Source organism: Bombina bombina, chromosome 7 (genome assembly GCF_027579735.1).
Source record: "Bombina bombina isolate aBomBom1 chromosome 7, aBomBom1.pri, whole genome shotgun sequence".
Lineage (NCBI taxonomy): Eukaryota > Metazoa > Chordata > Amphibia > Anura > Bombinatoridae > Bombina > Bombina bombina.
In genome coordinates, this window is record NC_069505.1 from 602210619 (window position 1) to 602232143 (window position 21525).

Sequence of the window (21525 nt, forward strand, 5' to 3'; positions counted from 1 at the left end):
CTTTAATTTTATCTGGATATCACAATAGGCTCAGACAAAGGGCTCCTTATGTTGGGACATCAATATCTCTTATTTGGAGGGTACTGGACAGGGCAGCCATAAGTACAGGCACTGGGGCTGGGAGTTGAGCTCATTTTTCGTTTATGGTGGTTATTTTCCTATCGGTTTATGTAAAATATTTAAGCCGATCGGGTAATCTTTTAAAATTTAAAGACACAGTAACGTTTCTCTGTCATCAAATTGTTGGAGATATAGAGTAATTTGATTATCTTTTGACCTTTTTTGAGCACATATTTCTCATGTAGTAAAAAAGTTACCTTTTTACATTTTAAAGAGACAGTAACGTTTTACTTAAAAAAAAAAAAAGTACTACATTGTTTTCTTATTGTGCTTCAGTATGGACATAGGAGCCGTGCAAAATGTTACTTGCTCCATGTGTTTGGATGCAAGTGTGGAACCATTTGCAAAATTTTTCAAAGGCGGATGCTTCTCAGGAGTCTAATGATGAGATTCAGAGTATGCCGCAGCTTTCTCCCCAAGCGCCCCAAACTTTAATGCCCGCACAAGCAGTGCCCTGTACTTCTGCTCTAGTGCCTGCTGGAGTTACCTTAAAAGACATAGCTGCGCTTATGTCTTCCACAATTTCTGATGCGTTGTCTGCTTTTCCTATGCTACAAGGCAAACGTAAGAGGAAAGACAACCATGTTGTCAGTGAGGTTTCTGATGCAATGGTGGCAATCTCGGATGTACCCTCCCAGGGAACTGAGATGGAGGGTATTGAGGTTCTATCAGCAGGCAACATTTCAGACTCAGAAAGTTCATTGCCTTTGACTGATTCAGAGGTTGTATCTTTCAGGTTTAAACTAGAACACCTCCACCTGTTACTCAGGGAGGTTTTGGTTACTTTAGACGACTGTGATTCTACTGTAGTGGTTGCTCCTGCGAAGGAGTAAATTGGACAGATATTTTGAAGTTCCCTCTTACTCTGACGTTTTTCCAGTGCCAAAGCGAGCTTCGGAGATTGTTTCCAAGGAATGGGAGAGACCTGGTATTCCCTTCTCCCCCTCTCCTATTTTCAAGAAAATGTTTCCTATAGCTGACTCTGTCAGGGAGACTTGACAGACGGTTCCTAAGGTGGAAGGGGCTATTTCAACCTTAACCAAGCGAACTACTATTCCCATTGATGATAGTTGTGCTTTTAAGGATCCCATGGACAAAAAGTTGGAGGGTCTTTTTAAAAAGAGGGATCCAAGTGTACATTTCCGGGCTGCACAGGATGCAGGTCACAATCAATAGCATACACTCAAACAATGCTGACAGCAGTGATCAAGCGTGGAGAACCACGAGAAACATGTCTGCAGTCTGTCAAGCTGTGACCCTGACCTCTTGTTAATGGAGCTTTGGCTCTGAATTTGTTTTTATCACGTACCCCAATAAAGACTTCCTTTTATACTTTTTTGGCTGGAATCCTTCTGCTTTTCCTTGGATAATCATCATTTGAGTGTATGCTATTGATTGTGACCTGCACTTGGATCCCACTGTTTGCAGAGTGCGCCGGAAACGGAGGCGCGTCGATCTGGGCTCCAGGATACACGGTCGAATGGAGAAGACGAGTGCCTACGCTGAAGACAACACTACCTGAATAGAACGGATCCCAGGTGTCGGTAAGCGCCACTCTTCTGTTTGCTTACATCTTTTTTAAAAGATTTATGTTCACCAGGGTCTGCTATTGCAGCCAGCTGCATGCATTGCTATTGTTACTAGTGCGGCAGCATATTGGTTTGATGCTTTGTCTGAGTCTCTCAGGACTGAGACTTCCTTAGAGGAGATCCAAGATAGGATTAAAGCTCTGAAGTTAGCTAATGTTTTTATTACGGACGCTTCTCTGCAAATTACTAAATTTGCAGCTAAGAGTTCGTTGGTTCTCTATCCTAGCCCGCAGAGCCTTATGGTTAAAACCTTGGTCTGTGGACGTGTCATCTAAGTCTAAGCTTCTAGCGATTCCTTACAAGGGGAAGACCTTGTTTGGACCTGGCCTGACAGAAATTATCTCTGATATCACGGGAGGTAAGGGTCATCTCCTTCCTCAGGATAAGAGAAGCAAACAGAAAGGACAACAGAGTAATTTTCGTTCCTTTCGAAATTTCAAGGGAAATTCTCTCTCTTCCTCCTTGAAACCAGAACATTCTAAGCCTACTTGGAGACCCAACCAGTCTTGGAACAAGGGTAAACAATCCAAGAAGCCTGCTGTTGAATCCAAAACATCATGAAGGGCATGCCCCCGATCCGGGACCGGATCTGGTAGGGGGCAGACTTTCCTTTTTCGTTCAGATTTGGGTTCGGGACGTTCAGGATCCCTGGGCAGTAGAAATAGTATCTCAGGGATACAAACTGGAGTTCAAAAAATTTCCTCCCAGAGGAAGACTTCTTCTTTCAAGATTATCTGCAAACCAGATTAAAAAAGAGGCGTTCTTACATTGTGTAAGAGACCTCTCCTCCCTGGGAGTGATTGTTCCCGTTCCAGTAAAGGAACAGGGGCAGGATTTTTATTCAAATCTGTTTGTGGTTCCCAAAAAGGAGGGAACCTTCAGACCTATCTTAGACCTCAAGAGTCTAAACAAGTTTCTCAGAGTTCCGTCATTCAAAATGGAAACTATTCGTACCATTCTTCCATTGATCCAGGAGGGTCAATTTATGACAACAGTGGATTTAAAAGATGCATATCTACATGTTCCTATCCACAGAGATCATCACAGGTTCCTGAGGTTCGCTTTTCTGGACAAACACTTTCAGTTCGTGGCTCTTCCTTTCGGTCTGGCCACAGCACCCAGAATTTTCACAAAAGTTCTGGGGTCTCTAATGGCGGTTTTAAGACCGCGGGGCATTGCGGTGGTGCCTTATCTGGATAATATTCTAATCCAGGCGCCATCTTGTCAACAAGCAAGATCTCATACCGACGTTGTGCTATCCTTCCTGAGAACTCACGGGTGGAAGGTAAATCTGGAAAAGAGTTCCTTAATCCCGAAGACAAGGGTGACTTTCTTGGGAACTCAAATCGATTCTATATCTATGAGGATTTTTCTGACAGAAGTCAGGAAATCAAAGATTCTAGATACCTGTCGAGCCCTTCAGTCCACTCCTCGGCCGTCAGTGGCTCAGTGCATGGAAGTAATCAGACTGATGGTTGCGGCAATGGACATCATCCCGTTTGCTCAGTTCCACCTCAGACCTCTGCAGTTAAACATGCTCAGACAGTGGAATGGAGATTATGCAGACTTGTCTCCTCGAATAACCCTGGAACTGGAGACGAGGGACTCACTTCAATGGTGGTTGTCTCTGGATAATCTGTCCCAGGGAACCTGCTTTCGCAGACCGTCCTGGGTGATTGTGACAACAGACGCCAGCCTTCTGGGGTGGGGAGCTGTCTGGGGTTCCCTAAAGGCTCAGGGAGTGCGGACTTAGGAGGAGTCTGTTCTTCCTATAAACATCCTAGAACTCAGAGCGATCTTCAATGCTGTTCTGGCCTGGTCTCAGTTGGCTTCGGCCCAGTTTATCAGATTCCAGTCGGACAACATAACATCGGTGGCTTACATCAATCATCAGGGAGGAACGAGGAGTTCCTTAGGGATGACCGAGGTAGCCAAGATAATCCGGTGGGCAGAGGCCCATTCTTGCTATCTGTCATCGATCCACATCCCAGGGGTGGATAACTAGGAGGCGGACTTTCTGAGCAGGCAGACTTTTCATCCGGGAGAGTGGGAACTCCATCCGGAAGTGTTCTCCAACCTGATTCTCAAATGGGGTCGGCCGGAGTTAGATCTCATGGCATCTCGTCAGAATGCCAAGCTTCCGAGATACGGGTCGAGGTCCAGGAATCCCCAGGCGGAACTGATAGATGCTCTGGCGGTTCCTTGGTTTTTGAGCCTTGCATACCTGTTTCCTCCGTTTGCGCTTCTTCCTCGGGTCATTGCTCGAATCAAGCAGGAGAGGGCATCGGTGATCCTTATTGCACCTGCTTGGCCTTGCAGGATTTGGTATGCAGATCTAGTGGACATGTCATCTCTGCCACCTTGGAGACTTTCGTTGAGGAAGGACCTTCTAATTCAAGGGCCCTTCCTTTACCCAAATCTAGTTTCTATGAAGCTGACTGCTTGGAGATTGAACGCTTAATTTTATCCAATCAGGGTTTTTCTGATTCGGTCATAGAGACCATGATTCATGCTCGTAAGCCTGTAAATAGAAATATTTACCATAAGATATGGCGTAATATCTCTATTGGTGTGAATCCAAGATCTACTAATGGAGTAGAGTTAGGATTCCCAGAATTTTGTCTTTTCTCCAAGAAGGTTTGGAGAAGGGTTTATCGACAAGTTCCCTAAAGGGTCAAATCTCTGCTTTATCTATTTTTTTACACAAACGTCTGGCAGATGTCCCAGATGTACAATCATTTTGTCAGGCCTTAGTTAGGATCAGGCCTGTGTTCAAACCAGTTACTCCTCCATGGAGTCTGAATTTAGTTCTCAAAGTTCTTCAAGGGGCTCCGTTTGAGCCTATGCATTCCTTAGATATTAAGTTGTTATCTTGGAAAGTTTTGTTTCTTGTTGCTATTTCTTCAGCTCGTAGAGTGTCTGAGCTCTCGGCGTTGCAATACACTTCGCCTTACCTTATTTTCCATTCAGATAAGGTAGTTTTACGTACTAAACTAGGTTTTCTTCCTAAGGTTGTTTCAGATAGGAACATTAATCAGGAGATTGTTATTCCTTCCTTGTGTCCTAATCCTCAGAAAGAACGTCTTCTGCACAATTTGGACGTGGTCCATGCTTTAAAATTTTACTTACAAGCGACTAAGGACTTTCGTCAGTCCTCTTCTTTGAAATTTTCTCTGGAAAACGTAAGGGTCAGAAAGCTACGGCTACCTCTCTTTCTTTTTGGCTGAAGAGTATCATCCATTTTGCATATGAGACTGCTGGACAGCAGCCTCTTGAGAGGGTTACGGCTCATTCCACGAGGGCTGTTGCTTCCTCATGGACATTCAAAAATCAAGCTTCTGTGGAACAGATTTGCAAGGTTACAACTTGGTCCTCTTCACACTTTTTCAAAATTCTATAAATTTGATACTTTTGCCTCGGCTGAGGCCGCTTTTGGGAGAAAGGTTCTTCAAGCAGTGGTGCCTTCCGTTTAGGTTCCCTGTCTTGTCCCTCCCTTATCATCTGTGTACTCTAACTTGGGTATTGTATCCCATAAGTAATGAAGATGATCTGTGGACTCATCGTGTCTTTAAAAAGATAAGAAAATGTATGCTTACCTGATAAATTTGTTTCTTTTTAGACACAATGAGTCCACGGACTCCGTCCTGTTCTTTTAGACAGGTTATTAATTATTATAAACTTCAGACACCTTTGCACCTTGGCTTTTCCTTTCTCTTCCTAACTTTGGTCAAATGACTGGAGTGGGAGGGAAGGGAGGAGCTATTTAACAGCTCTGCTGTGGTGCTCTTTGCCTCCTCCTGCTGACCAGGAGGTGAATATCCCATAAGTAATGAAGATGATCCGTGGACTCATCGTGTCTAAAAAGAAACAAATTTATCAGGTAAGCATAAAATTTCTTTTTAACTAGGTAGACTAGTTAGTAAATAGTTATTAACTATTTACTAGCTACCTAGTTAAAATAAATACAAACTTACCTATGAAATAAAACCTAAGCTACTTTACATTAAAACCTAACATTACAAAAAATAAAAAACACTAAAATCACAACAACAAAAAAATTATCCAAAAAATAAAGATTATTCCTATTCTAATACCCTTTAAAAAAAAAAAAAAAAAACGCCCCAAAATAAAAAGGCCTAATCTAGAATAAACTACCAAGGGTCTTTTGGGGGGCCCTTAAAAGGGCCTTTTGTAGGGCATTGCCCTGAGATAAACAGCTCTTTTACTTCAAAGAAAATACAAACACCACTAACACTATACAAACCGCCACCACGCAAACTACCAAGGGCCTTTTGGGGGCCCCTTAAAAGGGTCTTTTGTAGGGCATTGCCCTAAGTTAAACAGCTCTTTTGCTAAAAAAAAACCAAAAAATATACATTACACAAAATAAAAAAAATATTCTTATTCTAATACCCAGAAAAAAAACACCCCAAAATAAAAAAACCTAATCTAGAATAAAATACCAATGACCCTTAAAATGGCCTTTTGTAGGGCATTGCCCTAAAGATATCCGCTCTTTTAGTGAAAAAAATTACAAAGACCCACTAACATTACAAACCCCTACCCCCCCCCCAAACCCACAAAAAAAAACTATCTCAAAAACCTAAGATACCCATTGTCCTGAAAAAAGGCATTTGTATGGGCATTCCCCTTAAAAGGGCATTTAGCTCTTTTACTGCCCAGACCCTAAACTAAAAAATAAAACCAACCAATAAACGCTTAAAAACCTAACACTAAGCTCCTGACGATCCACTTACAGTTTTTGAAGTCCCGCTTGAATGATCTTCATCCAGGCGACCTCTTCAATCTTCATCCCGGCGGCGACGTCCTGATCTAAGCGGCGAGAAGTCTTCATTTAGGCGGCCTCTTCAATCTTCATCCAAGCTGCATCTTCTATCTTGATACCGGAGGCGCGGAGTGGGTCCATCCTGAAGACATCCGGCGTGGAGCATCCTCTTCATACGGTCGCCGCCGTACACTGGATCTTTAATGCAAGGGACGCGATTCAAGATGGTGTCCCTTGCATTCCTATTGGCTGAAAAATTTGAATAAGCCAATAGGAATTAGGGCTGCTAAAATCCTATTGGCTATTCAAATCAGCCAATAGGATTTAAGCAGCTCTCATTCTATTGGTTAATTCGAATTAGCCAATAGAATGAGTGCTGCTTAAATCCTATTGGCTGATTTGAATAGCCAATAGGATTTTAGCAGCCCTAATTCCCATTGGCTGATTCAAATTTTTTAGCCAATAGGAATGCAAGGGACACCATCTTGAATCGCGTCCCTTGCATTGAAGATCCAGTGTACGGTGGCGACTGTATGAAGAGGATGTTCCGCGCCGGATGTCTTTAGGATGGACCCGCTCCGCTTCTCCGGGATCAAGATAGAAGATGCTGCCTGGATGAAGATTGAAGAGGTCGCCTGGATGAAGACTTTTCACCGCTTACATCAGGACGTCGCCGCCGGGATGAAGATCGTTCAAGCGTGACTTCAAAAACTGTAAGTGAATCGTCAGGGGCTTAGTGTTAGGCTTTTTTTAAGAGTTTGCTTTAGTTATGTGTTTTATGCTACAGCTTTGTAGCGTAACACTCATAACTACTGACTTTAGATAGCGGTACAGATCTTGTCATTTTAGGCTGTAACTCTCGCTTTTTAGCCTCACCGCAAAACTCGTAATACTAGTTATCCCAATAAAAAACGTCATTTATAAGAGTGCGGTACTGACGTTGCGGTACAGGGTAAAAGACTTGCGTTACACTTATACCAACAAGATTTGTAATGGCTGCGTTAGGGAAAAAGATGCCTTATGGGCCACAACGCTGCTATTTGACTTAGAAAGCAAAACTCGTAATCTAGGTGATTATTATTTACAGCAGTACGGGCATATTTATCAATGTGCCAGTGTAGCGTATCATGTCCGCTGCACATCGATAAATGCCGACAGCATACGCTCTCAGCATTTATCATTGCACCAGCAGTTCTTGTGAACTGCTGGTGCAATGCCGCCCCCTCCAGATTCGCGGCCGGAAGCAGGGGCTGTCAATCAACCCAATCGTATTCAAGGGGCATCAAGCTCCATACTGAGCTTGATAATTATGCTCCATAGTCATTACCTTGATCTGCCTATCAGATAAGGTGGTAAAAAAACAACATAACTACTTAGGTACAAATACCACCTCTTCCTTAAGTCTATTTAAAAACATCCACTACCACTGCTTTTTTTAATAATATTCTTATTCTTGCTAACATTATAATTATTATTTACAGCGGTAGTCGTTACCTTAAACTACCGATTAGAAGATGTGGTAAAGAACACAAAATTTTTTTTGAATGATATTCTAAATATTGTTACCAGAGCTGAGCTGGCTTCAGAGGATACACGTGCACTATCAGAAACGTGCACTAACAGGTGCACTATCAGATACGTGCACTAGCAGACACATGCACTAGAAAGTAGCGGCTAGATTTAGAGTTTTGCGTTAGAAGGGGTGCGTTAGCTACGCATGCTTTTTTTTCCCCGCACCTTTTAAATACCGCTGGTATTTAGAGTTCACAGAATGGCTGCGTTAGGCTCCAAAAAGGGAGCGTACAGGCATATTTACCGCCACTGCAACTCTCAATACCAGCGGTGCTTACGGACGCGGCCAGCTTCAAAAACGTGCTCGTGCACGATTCCCCCATAGGAAACAATGAGGCAGTTTGAGCTGAAAAAAAACCTAACACCTGCAAAAAAGCAGCGTTCAGCTCCTAAAGCAGCCCCATTGTTTCCTATGGGGAAACACTTTCTAAGTCTGCACCTAACACCCTAACATGTACCCCGATTCTAAACACCCCTAACCTTACACTTATTAACCCCTAATCTGCCGCCCCCGCTATCGCTGACCCCTGCATATTATTTTTAACCCCTAATCTGCCGCTCCGTACACCGCCGCAACCTACGTTATCCCTATGTACCCCTAATCTGCTGCCCCTAACACCGCCGACACCTATATTATATTTATTAACCCCTAATCTGCCGCCTCCAACGTCGCCGCCACCTACCTACAATTATTAACCCCTAATCTGCCGACCGGACCTCACCGCTACTATAATAAAGTTATTAACCCCTAATCCGCCTCACTCCCGCCTCAAAAACCCTATAATAAATAGTATTAACCCCTAATCTGCCCTCCCTAACATTGCCGACACCTAACTTCAATTATTAACCCCTAATCTGCCGACCGGACCTCGCCGCTACTCTAATAACTGTATTAACCCCTGAAGCTAAGTCTAACCCTAACACTAACACTAAATTAAATATAATTTTTATCTAACGAAATAAATTAACTCTTATTAAATAAATTATTCCTATTTAAAGCTAAATACTTACCTGTACAATAAACCCTAATATAGCTACAATATAAATAATAATTATATTGTAGCTATTTTAGGATTTATATTTATTTTACAGGCAACTTTGTATTTATTTTAACTAGGTACAATCGCTATTAAATAGTTAATAACTATTTAATAGCTACCTAGTTAAAATAATTACAAAATTACATGTAAAATAAATCCTAACCTAAGTTACAATTAAATCTAACACTACACTATCAATAAATTAATTAAATAAAATACCTACAAATAAATACAATTAAATAAACTAACTAAAGTACAAAAAATAAAAAAAGAACTGTTACAAAAAAAAAATATATTTTACAAACATTATAAAAATATTACAACAATTTTAAGCTAATTATACCTACTCTAAGCCCCCTAATAAAATAACAAAGCCCCCCAAAATAAAAAATGCCCTACCCTATTCTAAAATAAAAATTGAAAAGCTCTTTTACCTTACCAGCCCTTAAAAGGGCCTTTTGCGGGGCATGTCCCAATGAAAACAGCTCTTTTGCCTGTAAAAAAAAACATACAATACCCCCCCCCCAACATTACAACCCACCACCCACATACCCCTAATCTAACCCAAACCCCCCTTAAATAAACCTAACACTAAGCCCCTGAAGATCTCCCTACCTTGTCTTCACCACGCCGGGTATCACCGATCTGTCCAGAAGATGGTCCGAAGTCTTCATCCAAGCCCAAGCGGGGGCTGAAGATATCCATCATCGGGCTGAAGAGGTCCATCATCCGGCTGAAGTCTTCATCCAAGCCCAAGCGGGGGCTGAAGATATCCATCATCAGGCTGAAGAGGTCCATCATCCGGCTGAAGTCTTCATCCAAGCCCCAGCGGGGGCTGAAGATATCCATCATCGGGCTGAAGAGGTCCATCATCCGGCTGAAGTCTTGATCCAAGCGGGGGCTGAAGATATCAATCATCCGGCTGAAGTCTTCTATCAAGCGGCATCTTCAATCTTCTTTCTTCCAGATCCATCTTCATCCCGCCGACGCGGAACATCCATCCTGGACGACGACTTCCCGATGAATGACGGTTCCTTTAAGTGACGTCATCCAAGATGGCGTCCCTCGAATTCCGATTGGCTGATAGGATTCTATCAGCCAATCGGAATTAAGGTAGGAAAATTCTGATTGGCTGATTGAATCAGCCAATCAGATTCAAGTTCAATCCGATTGGCTGATCCAATCAGCCAATCAGATTGAGCTCGCATTCTATTGGCTGATGTGATATATCTTTAAGGCATATCCCTCCCACCTTCCTCTCTCCCTATTTAATCACCTTCACGCCTTCTATTCACTGCCTGATAATAATACTCTAAGGAGTATCATCCTTTTTTGCTCTCCTGGCTACTTTATGCTTATTTCACAGGTTCACCTGTCACCTTGGGAAACCTCCTGGAATTACCATTATATCGCTATCCAGATTCATCTGTCAACCTGCATTACCTTCTCTTTTTGCTATCAATAGGTATTTGCACGCTGTCACTAATCTCCCTTGCAGCGTTCCAGCTGCCTGCTCGCCGATACCGGAAGTGAGTCACACTCGCTCAGTCGGAGCTACCGCTGAGACGCCACAACGCTCTGCCGCTCTGATCTTCAGTTCACGGTCTGTACTTTTTACTTTACCAAACCGAAGGTATAATCTTTCCTACAAACCTTATGCTGGCTAAGTGTATATTTGTGAACTGCAAGTATCTCTCTGACATTTCTACCCTAGACTATAACAAGCTGAATTACTTATCTGAGTGAGTGTGTGAAAACGGACTATACTTATTTACTACTTATCCTGTTATATACACTAATACATTCTATTTTTGCATTATTCAGAATTGCATCGTTTGAATTCACTCAACTAGTGTTTTCTGTTTTCTCTTATCTTGTTACTTTAAAAGGTTTATTTTTCATTAAAGATACAACCCAGACTCTCACCACATTACAGTAATTGCTCACAGATACTCTGCCTTAAGTTTAAGTTCCAACTTTTAGACAGAATTATCAAAGGAGCAACATTTCAACTATTTACTTGTTAGAAATAAAACATTTATATATTCAATATAACAGTATTATCAGGCCCTAAAAAACAAAATTGCCATATTATGGATCCCACAGAGATTCAAAAGGCATTTAACAATATCCATCAAAAATTGGATTATCTGGCTCGTGGCCTAACCGAAGTACAGGCAGAAACCACAACGTTAAAAGCTTTAGTAAAAGACTGTTTAACACCTAAAACCCCTGAAATCCCAGAACCACAAGTACAACCCCCAACTCCTTTTTCAGGCAAGAGAACTGCTTTCAGGGATTTCAAAAATTCCTGTCTTCTATTATTTACTCTAAAACCTCGCACATATCACACTGAAAGATTGAAAGTGTGCACTACCATCTCCTACCTCACAGGGGAGCCCCGCACATGGGCAAATAGATTTTTTGAATCAAACAATTCTATCCTTGATTCCTTGCAGGAATTCTTTGCTGCTATGTCTGAGTTATATGAGGATGCTCACACACAGCTAATAGCAGAGACTAAGCTTCGCTCCCTTAAGCAGGGAAAGCGTACTGTGGAGGAGTACACCACGGATTTTCAGCTATGGGCGACTGACTCTCAGTGGAATGAGGTCAGTCTCCGAAATCAATTCAGATTGGGTTTATCAGAAGTCCTAAAGGACGAGCTATCTCGCCTTGACATGCCAGAAACTCTCTCTGCTTTGATTAAACTTAGTACTACTCTTGACAGACGAATTAGAGAACGTAAGGCTGAAAAAGGAGGATTTGAGACCTCTCCTAGACAAAATTACCCAAATACCTCTCATCATGATAAAACAACACCTATGGAAATAGGTGCAATAAGGGGTCACTTGACCCTTGAGGAAAAGACTAGAAGGAGACTTTCTAACCTTTGCATGTACTGTGCAAAGAAAGACCATGCTGTCTCAGATTGCCCTTTACTGGACATACAAAAGAGGGGTAAGAATGTTACCTTAGAACATATTAAAACTGATCTTACAAATCAACTAACTATCTCTCTCTCTCTCTACAGTGGGACCAAAACAATCTTCAGAATAAAGCATTTATTGACTCTGGGGCTTCAGGGATATATATCAACACTGATTATGTATTAGTTAATAAAATACCCACGGTGTGCAAGCAAATCCCTGTGTTTGTTAAATTAATTGATGGTTCCTCTATACAACATGGTCCTATAACACACCATACTATACCTTTATTGATCACAACCACAAATGGACACACTGAATATTTATCATTTGATATCCTCCCAATTGCTATGCATACCATAGTATTAGGTTATAAATGGTTAAAAACCCATAACCCTCAAATAGATTGGTCACTCCATCAAATAAAATTCCAATCAGATTATTGCTTAAAAACATGTTTTCCACAAACACACATAGCAAATATACAGAGTATTCCAGAGGTTTATCAGGATTTGGCGGATGTCTTTAATCTAAAAGAGGCAGAGATTCTTCCTCTGCATAGAATTTTTGATTGCCCCATTGAATTAATCCCTGGCTCTCAAATACCTCATGGTAGAATTTATCCCATGTCTCAAAAAGAGCTCAAGGATTTACGTTTATATTTAGATGAAAATCTAAAAAAGGGGTTTATCACACATTCAACATCACCGGCAGCTGCAGGCATGTTTTTCGTTAAAAACAAAGATGGCACTCAAAGACCAATCATAGACTATAGGGCTCTAAACAATATCACAGTAAAGAATCGCTATCCTTTACCTTTGATTCCTGAGTTATTAGAAAGGCTTACTGATGCCACAATATTTACCAAACTTGATCTGAAGGGTGCATATAACTTAATTCGCATAAAAGAAGGAGATGAGTGGAAAACTGCTTTCCGCACCAGATACGGTCTTTACCAATACAACGTCATGCCGTTCGGTTTATGCAATGCCCCGGCAACCTTTCAACATTTCATAAATGAAATATTTCATGATTTGATTGACGTATGTGTCATCATATATTTAGATGACATCTTGGTCTACTCAAGTACTTTATCAGATCACGAAAAACATGTTAGATGGGTTCTCACAAGACTAAAAGAACACAAACTATATGCAAAACAAGAAAAGTGTATTTTTCACGTAAATCAAATAAAATTCTTAGGTTACATCATAACACCTAATACTATTAGCATGGATTCAGATAAAATTAAAGCTATTTTGGATTGGCCCACCCCCACTACCGTAAAAGCCTTACAAAGATTCTTAGGTTTCGCGAATTTTTACAGAAAATTCATTCATAACTTTTCTGTTATAGTGAAACCTCTTACTTCACTAACCAGTAGTAAGATAAGATATCTTTGGACAGAGGAGACCCAAAAGGCTTTTCACACCTTAAAGAAATCTTTTTCAACTGCTCCTGTTCTAACTCTACCAGATTATCAGCAACCTTTTGTTTTAGAGGTAGATGCCTCCAATTCTGGTATTGGCGCAGTCTTATCACAACACGATAAAACATCCACTCTTTTACATCCTATCGCCTATTACTCAAGAACATACTTACCAGCTGAAAAAAATTATAGTATTGGGGATAAAGAGTTGTTAGCCATTAAGAACTCTTTGGAACATTGGAGACACTTGTTAGAGGGCACTGAAGTACCATTTACGATTTATACTGATCATAAAAATTTAGAGTACTTAAAGAAAAATAAGACTCTCTCTGCCCGCCAAGTTCGTTGGTCTCTTTTTCTAGATCATTTCAATTTCAAACTAACATATAAACCAGGGGTTCTTAACATGAAAGCTGATGCTTTATCCAGACAACATGATAACCAAAATGATAAGATTTTAGCTTCCCCAATTATCCCACAACAAAAGATAATAGGATGTATCACCACATTCGAAAATGAAGTACTAACTGCACTCATAAAGGATCCAAATATACCCAACTCATGTACCAAAGATACATCCACAGATCTATATTATCACAAAAACAAACTCTTTGTACCAGATTCCTTACGCAAAACAGTTCTAACCTATACACATGACAATGTTCTATCAGGACATACAGGCATACAAAAAACTATTGAACTCACAAGAAGATTTTTCTGGTGGCCACAGATGGAACAATATATTACCAATTATGTTTCCTATTGCGATATTTGCGCAAGGAATAAACTAGACCATAAAAAGCCGATTGGGTTATTAACATCCATACCAATACCTGATAAACCCTGGTCAACAATCTCGATGGATTTCATTGTTGACTTACCACTTTCACAAACATACAACACAATATTCGTTGTTGTAGATCATTTAACCAAACTTGCTCATTTTGTTCCATTGAAGTCACTTTCAACTGCAAGTACGACAGCTAGAGCTTTTATAGCTTCTATCGTACGCTTACATGGCTTACCCAAAGTCATAATATCTGATAGGGGAACTCAGTTCACCTCAGCTTTCTGGAGGTCTTTATGTAAAATCCTACAGATTGATGTCAGGTTTTCAACTGCTTTCCATCCTCAAACAAATGGACTAACTGAGAGATTAAACCAAACCCTTGAACAATATCTCAGATGTTATATAACCCATTTACAGGATGATTGGGTCGCATACTTACCCTTAGCAGAATTCTCCTATAATAATTCAATGTCATCTTCCACTAAAATGACTCCATTCTACGCAACTTATGGTTATCACCCAATCTCTATTACTTTATCAAAGGTAACTGTTAACTCCCCAAGTGCTACCGATTACACGTCATCTCTACAACAACGGTTGGACGTTTTGAAGACCCATCTTCAAGATGCAAAGGAAAGACAGAAGAAATATTACGATAAAAAACACAGAGAAACCCCAAAATATAAGATTGGTGATCTTGTCCTTCTATCCACCAAACATCTCAAACTTCAATTACCGAGCAAGAAACTCGCTAACCAATTTTTAGGTCCATTCCCTATTGAAAAACTCATAAACGAGAATGCAGTCCGTATAACCCTGCCGAAAGATTTTAGGATACATAATTCTTTTCATATTTCTTTATTAAAGCCATACAAATCAGACCCTTCAAGACGTCATCTAGTTCCTCCAGCCCCAATCCTGATTGATGGTCAGGAGGAATTTGAAGTGGAGAAGATTCTTGATTCCCGGTTGAGACACCGACGGTTGGAGTATTTGGTCAAGTTGAGAGGCTACGGTCCGGAGGAGAATTCGTGGCATTCCCATTCGGAGGTCCATGCACCTGTATTGGTACGCCGGTTTCACCTCAAGTATCCATTCAAACCTCGTCTAGGATCTTCTGGAGTGGTCCCTTGAGGGGGGGGAGATGTGATATACCTTTAAGGCATATCCCTCCCACCTTCCTCTCTCCCTAGTTAATCACCTTCACGCCTTCTATTCACTGCCTGATAATTGATGTTACCTCTAAGGAGTATCATCCTTTTTTGCTCTCCTGGCTACTTTATGCTTATTTCACAGGTTCACCTGTCACCTTGGGAAACCTCCTGGAATTACCATTATATCGCTATCCAGATTCATCTGTCAACCTGCATTACCTTCTCTTTTTGCTATCAATAGGTATTTGCACGCTGTCACTAATCTCCCTTGCAGCGTTCCAGCTGCCTGCTCGCCAATACCGGAAGTGAGTCACACTCGCTCAGTCGGAGCTACCACTGAGACGCCACAACGCTCTGCCGCTCTGATCTTCAGTTCATGGTCTGTACTTTTTACTTTACCAAACCGAAGGTATAATCTTTCCTACAAACCTTATGCTGGCTAAGTGTATATTTGTGAACTGCAAGTATCTCTCTGACATTTCTACCCTAGACTATAACAAGCTGAATTACTTATCTGAGTGAGTGTGTGAAAACGGACTATACTTATTTACTACTTATCCTGTTATATACACTAATACATTCTATTTTTGCATTATTCAGAATTGCATCGTTTGAATTCACTCAACTAGTGTTTTCTGTTTTCTCTTATCTTGTTACTTTAAAAGGTTTATTTTTCATTAAAGATACAACCCAGACTCTCACCACATTACAGTAATTGCTCACAGATACTCTGCCTTAAGTTTAAGTTCCAACTTTTAGACAGAATTATCAAAGGAGCAACATTTCAACTATTTACTTGTTAGAAATAAAACATTTATATATTCAATATAACAGCTGATCGGAACAGCCAATAGAATGCGAGCTCAATCTAATTGGCTGATTGGATCAGCCAATTGGATTGAACTTGAATCTGATTGGCTGATTCAATCAGCCAATCAGAATTTTCCTACCTTAATTCCGATTGGCTGATAGAATCCTATCAGCCAATCGGAATTCGAGGGACGCCATCTTGGATGACGTCCCTTAAAGGAACCGTCATTCGTCGGGAAGTCGTCGGCCAGGATGGATGTTCCGCGTCGGCGGGATGAAGATGGATCCGGAAGAAAGAAGATTGAAGATGCCGCTTGATAGAAGACTTCAGCCGGATGATGGATATCTTCAGCCCCCGCTTGGATCAAGACTTCAGTCGGATGATGGACCTCTTCAGCCTGATAATGGATATCTTCAGCCCCAGCTTGGGCTTGGATGAAGACTTCAGCCGGATGATGGACCTCTTCAGCCCGATGATGGATATCTTCAGCCCCCGCTTGGGCTTGGATGAAGACTTTGGACCATCTTCTGGACGGATCGGTGATACCCGGCGTGGTGAAGACAAGGTAGGAAGATCTTCAGGGGCTTAGTGTTAGGTTTATTTAAGGGGGGTTTGGGTTAGATTAGGGGTATGTGGGTGGTGGGTTGTAATGTTGGGGGGGGGGTATTGTATGTTTTTTTTTTCCAGGCAAAAGAGCTGTTTTCTTTGGGGCATGCCCCGCAAAAGGCCCTTTTAAGGGCTGGTAAGGTAAAAGAGCTTTTCAATGTTTAATTTAGAATAGGGTAGGGCATTTTTTATTTTGGGGGGCTTTGTTATTTTATTAGGGGGCTTAGAGTAGGTGTAATTAGCTTAAAATTGTTGTAATATTTTTATAATGTTTGTAAATTATTTTTTTATTTTTTGTAACTTAGTTCTTTTTTTATTTTTTGTACTTTAGTTAGTTTATTTAATTGTATTTATTTGTAGGTATTTTATTTAATTAATTTATTGATAGTATAGTGTTAGGTTTAATTGTAACTTAGGTTAGGATTTATTTTACAGGTAATTTTGTAATTATTTTAACTAGGTAGCTATTAAATAGTTATTAACTATTTAATAGCTATTGTACCTAGTTAAAATAAATACAAAGTTGCCTGTAAAATAAATATAAATCCTAAAATAGCTACAATATAATTATTCGTTATATTGTAGCTATATTAGGGTTTATTTTACAGGTAAGTATTTAGCTTTAAATAGGAATAATTTATTTAATAAGAGTTAATTTATTTTGTTAGATAAAAATTATATTTAACTTAGGGGGGTGTTAGTGTTAGGGTTAGACTTAGCTTTAGGGGTTAATCCATTTATTAGAGTAGCGGCGAGGTCCGGTCGGCAGATTAGGGGTTAATAATTGAAGTTAGGTGTCGGCGATGTTAGGGAGGGCAGATTAGGGGTTAATACTATTTATTATAGGGTTTTTGAGGCGGGAGTGAGGCAGATTAGGGGTTAATAACTTTATTATAGTAGCGGTGAGGTCCGGTCGGCAGATTAGGGGTTAATAATTGTAGGTAGGTGGCGGCGACGTTTGGGGGGCAGATTAGGGGTTAATAAATATAATATAGGGGTCAGCGATGTTAGGGGCAGCAGATTAGGGGTACACAGGGATAATGTAGGTTGCGGAGGTGTGCGGTCGGCAGATTAGGGGTTAAAAAAAATTATTAGAGTGGCGGCGATGTGGGGGGACCTCGGTTTAGGGGTACATAGGTAGTTTATGGGTGTTAGTGTACTTTAGAGCACAGTAGTTAAGAGCTTATGAACCGGCGTTAGCCCAAAAAGCTCTTAACTCCTGGCTTTTCTCTGCGGCTGGAGTTTTGTCGTTAGATTTCTAATGCTCACTTCAGCCAAGACTCTAAATACCGGCGTTAGAAAGATCTCATTGAAAAGATAGGATACGCAAATAGCGTAGGGGGATCTGCGGTATTGAAAAGTCGCAGCTGGAAAGTGAGCATTAGACCCTTACCTACGCAACTCTAAATACCAGCGGTAGCCCAAAACCAGCGTTAGGAGCCTCTAACGCTGGTTTTGACGGCTAACGCAAAACTCTAAATCTAGGCGTTAGTTTCTTATCCACGCTCAGTAGAGGAGTTTGGTGGCAAATATCATGTGACAAAAAGACAGCTAAGGACTTAAGTTATCATCATGGCAGCTGCCTTCCTTTTCTATAGATAGTGGCTACTCTGAGAGTTGCTAACTGCTCATTTTGCAAGAAAACAAGTAACTTGTTTACTTTGATTTCACACACACACACACACACATATATATATTACAGAAGAGCACTTTTATATCCTTTTAATGTATTTTATAGATGGGTACATGGCCATCAATGGCTTAATGTGCTGCGGAACATATTGGCGCTCTACAAATAACTGATAATAATAATGTGAGTTAATAAATGTGTGTAGCCATGAATGTGTTAATGTGTGTAAAGATGTGTATGTGACTATGAATGGGTTAATCCATATATATATACATATACACATACAGTATGTGTGTGTGAGACTAAATGGGTTAATGTGTGTGTATATATATATATATATATAATGTGTGTGTGTGTGTGTGTATATATATGTATAAATTCCGCTGGTATTTAGAGTCGTGTAGGTAAGGGTCTAACGCTCACTTTCCAGCCGCGACTTTTCCATACCGCAGATCCCCCTATGCCATTTGCGTATCCTATCTTTTCAATGGGATCTTTCTAACGCCGGTATTTAGAGTCTTGGCTGGAGTGTGAGTTAGAAATCTAACGACAAAACTCCAGCTGCAGAGAAAAGCCAGGAGTAAAGAGCTTTCTGGGCTAACGCCGGTTCATAAAGCTCTTAACTACTGTGCTCTACAGTACACTAACACCCATAAACTACCTATGTACCCCTAAACCAAGGTCCCCCCACATCGCCGCCACTCTATTACATTTTTTTAACCCCTAATCTTCCGACCGCAAACCGCCGCCACCTACGTTATCCCTATGTACCCCTAATCTGCTGCCCCTAACACCGCCGACCCCTATATTATATTTATTAACCCCTAATCTGCCCCCCACAACGTCGCCGCCACCTACCTACAATAATTAACCCCTAATCTGCCGACCGGACCTCACCGCTACTATAATAAATGTATTAACCCCTAAAGCTAACTCTAACCCTAACCCTAACACCCCCCTAAGTTAAATATAATTTAAATCTAACAAAATAAATTAAATCTTATTAAATAAATTATTCCTATTTAAAGCTAAATAATTACCTGTAAAATAAACCCTAATATAGCTACAATATAAATAATAATTATATTGTAGCTATTTTAGGATTAATATTTATTTTACAGGCAACTTTGTATTTATTTTAACCAGGTACAATAGCTATTAAATAGTTAATAACTATTTAATAGCTACCTAGTTAAAATAATTACAAATTTACCTGTAAAATAAATCCTAACCTAAGTTACAATTAAACCTAACACTACACTATCAATAAATAAATTATATACAAATACCTACAAATAAATACAATTAAATAAACTAACTAAAGTACAAAAAATAAAAAAAGAACTAAGTTACAAATAATAAAAAAATATTTTACAAACATTAGAAAAATATTACAACAATTTTAAGCTAATTACACCTACTCTAAGCACCCTAATAAAATAACATAGCCCCCCAAAATAAAAAAATGTCCTACCCTATTCTAAAATTAAAATTGAAAAGCTCTTTTACCTTACCAGTCCTTAAAAGGGCCTTTTGCGGGGCATGCCCCAAAGAAAACAGCTCTTTTGTCTGTAAAAAAAAACATACAATATCCCCCCCAACATTACAACCCACCACCCACATACCCCTAATCTAACCCAAACCCCCCTTAAATAAACCTAACACTAAGCCCCTGAAGATCTCCCTACCTTGTCTTCACCACGCCAGGTATCACCGATCCGTCCAGGCTCCGAAGTCTTCATCCAAGCCCAAGCTGAAGATGTCCATGATCCGGCTGAAGTCTTGGCCCAAGCGGGGGCTGAAGATGTCCATGATCCGGCTGAAGTCTTGGCCCAAGCGGGGGCTGAAGATGTCCATGATCCGGCTGAAGTCTTGGCCCAAGCGGGAGCTGAAGAGGTCCATGATCCGGCTGAAGTCTTCTATCAATCGGATTGAACTTGAATCTGATTGGCTGATTCCATCAGCCAATCAGAATTTTCCTACCTTAATTCTGATTGGCTGATAGAATCCTATCAGCCAATCGGAATTCGAGGGACGCCATCTTGGATGACGTCCCTTAAAGGAACCGTCATTCGTCGGGAAGTCGTCGGCCAGGATGGATGTTCCACGTCGGCGGGATGAAGATGGATCCGGAAGAAAGAAGATTGAAGATGCCGCTTGATAGAAGACTTCAGCCGGATCATGGACCTCTTCAGCTCCCGCTTGGGCCAAAACTTCAGCCGATCATGGACATCTTCAGCCCCCGCTTGGGCCAAGACTTCAGCCAGATCATGGACATCTTCAGCCCCCGCTTGGGCCAAGACTTCAGCCGGATCATGGACATCTTCAGCCCCCGCTTGGGCCAAGACTTCAGCCGGATCATGGACATCTTCAGCCCCCGCTTGGGCTTGGATGAAGACTTTGGAGCCTGGACGGATCGGTGATACCCGGCGTGGTGAAGACAAGGTAGGGAGATCTTCAGGGGCTTAGTGTTAGGTTTATTTAAGGGGGGTTTGGGTTAGATTAAGGGGTATGTGGGTGGTGGGTTGTAATGTTGGGGGGGGTATTGTATGTTTTTTTTTTACAGGCAAAAGAGCTGTTTTCTTTGGGGCATGCCCCGCAAAAGGCCCTTTTAAGGGCTGGTAAGGTAAAAGAGCTTTTCAATTTTCATTTTAGAATAGGGTAGGGCATTTTTTTATTTTGGGGGGCTTTGTTATTTTATTAGGGGACTTATAGTAGGTGTAATTAGCTTAAAATTGTTGTAATATTTTTCTAATGTTTGTAAAATATTTTTTTATTTTTTGTACTTTAGTTAGTTTATTTAATTGTATTTATTTGTAGGTATTTGTATGTAATTTATTTATTGATAGTGTAGTGTTAGGTTTAATTGTAACTTAGGTTATGATTTATTTTACAGGTAATTTTGTAATTATTTTAACTAGGTAGCTATTAAATAGTTATTAACTATTTAATAGCTATTGAACCTGGTTAAAATAAATACAAAGTTGCCTGTAAAATAAATATAAATCCTAAAATAGCTACAATATAATTATTATTTATATTGTAGCTATATTAGGGTTTATTGTACA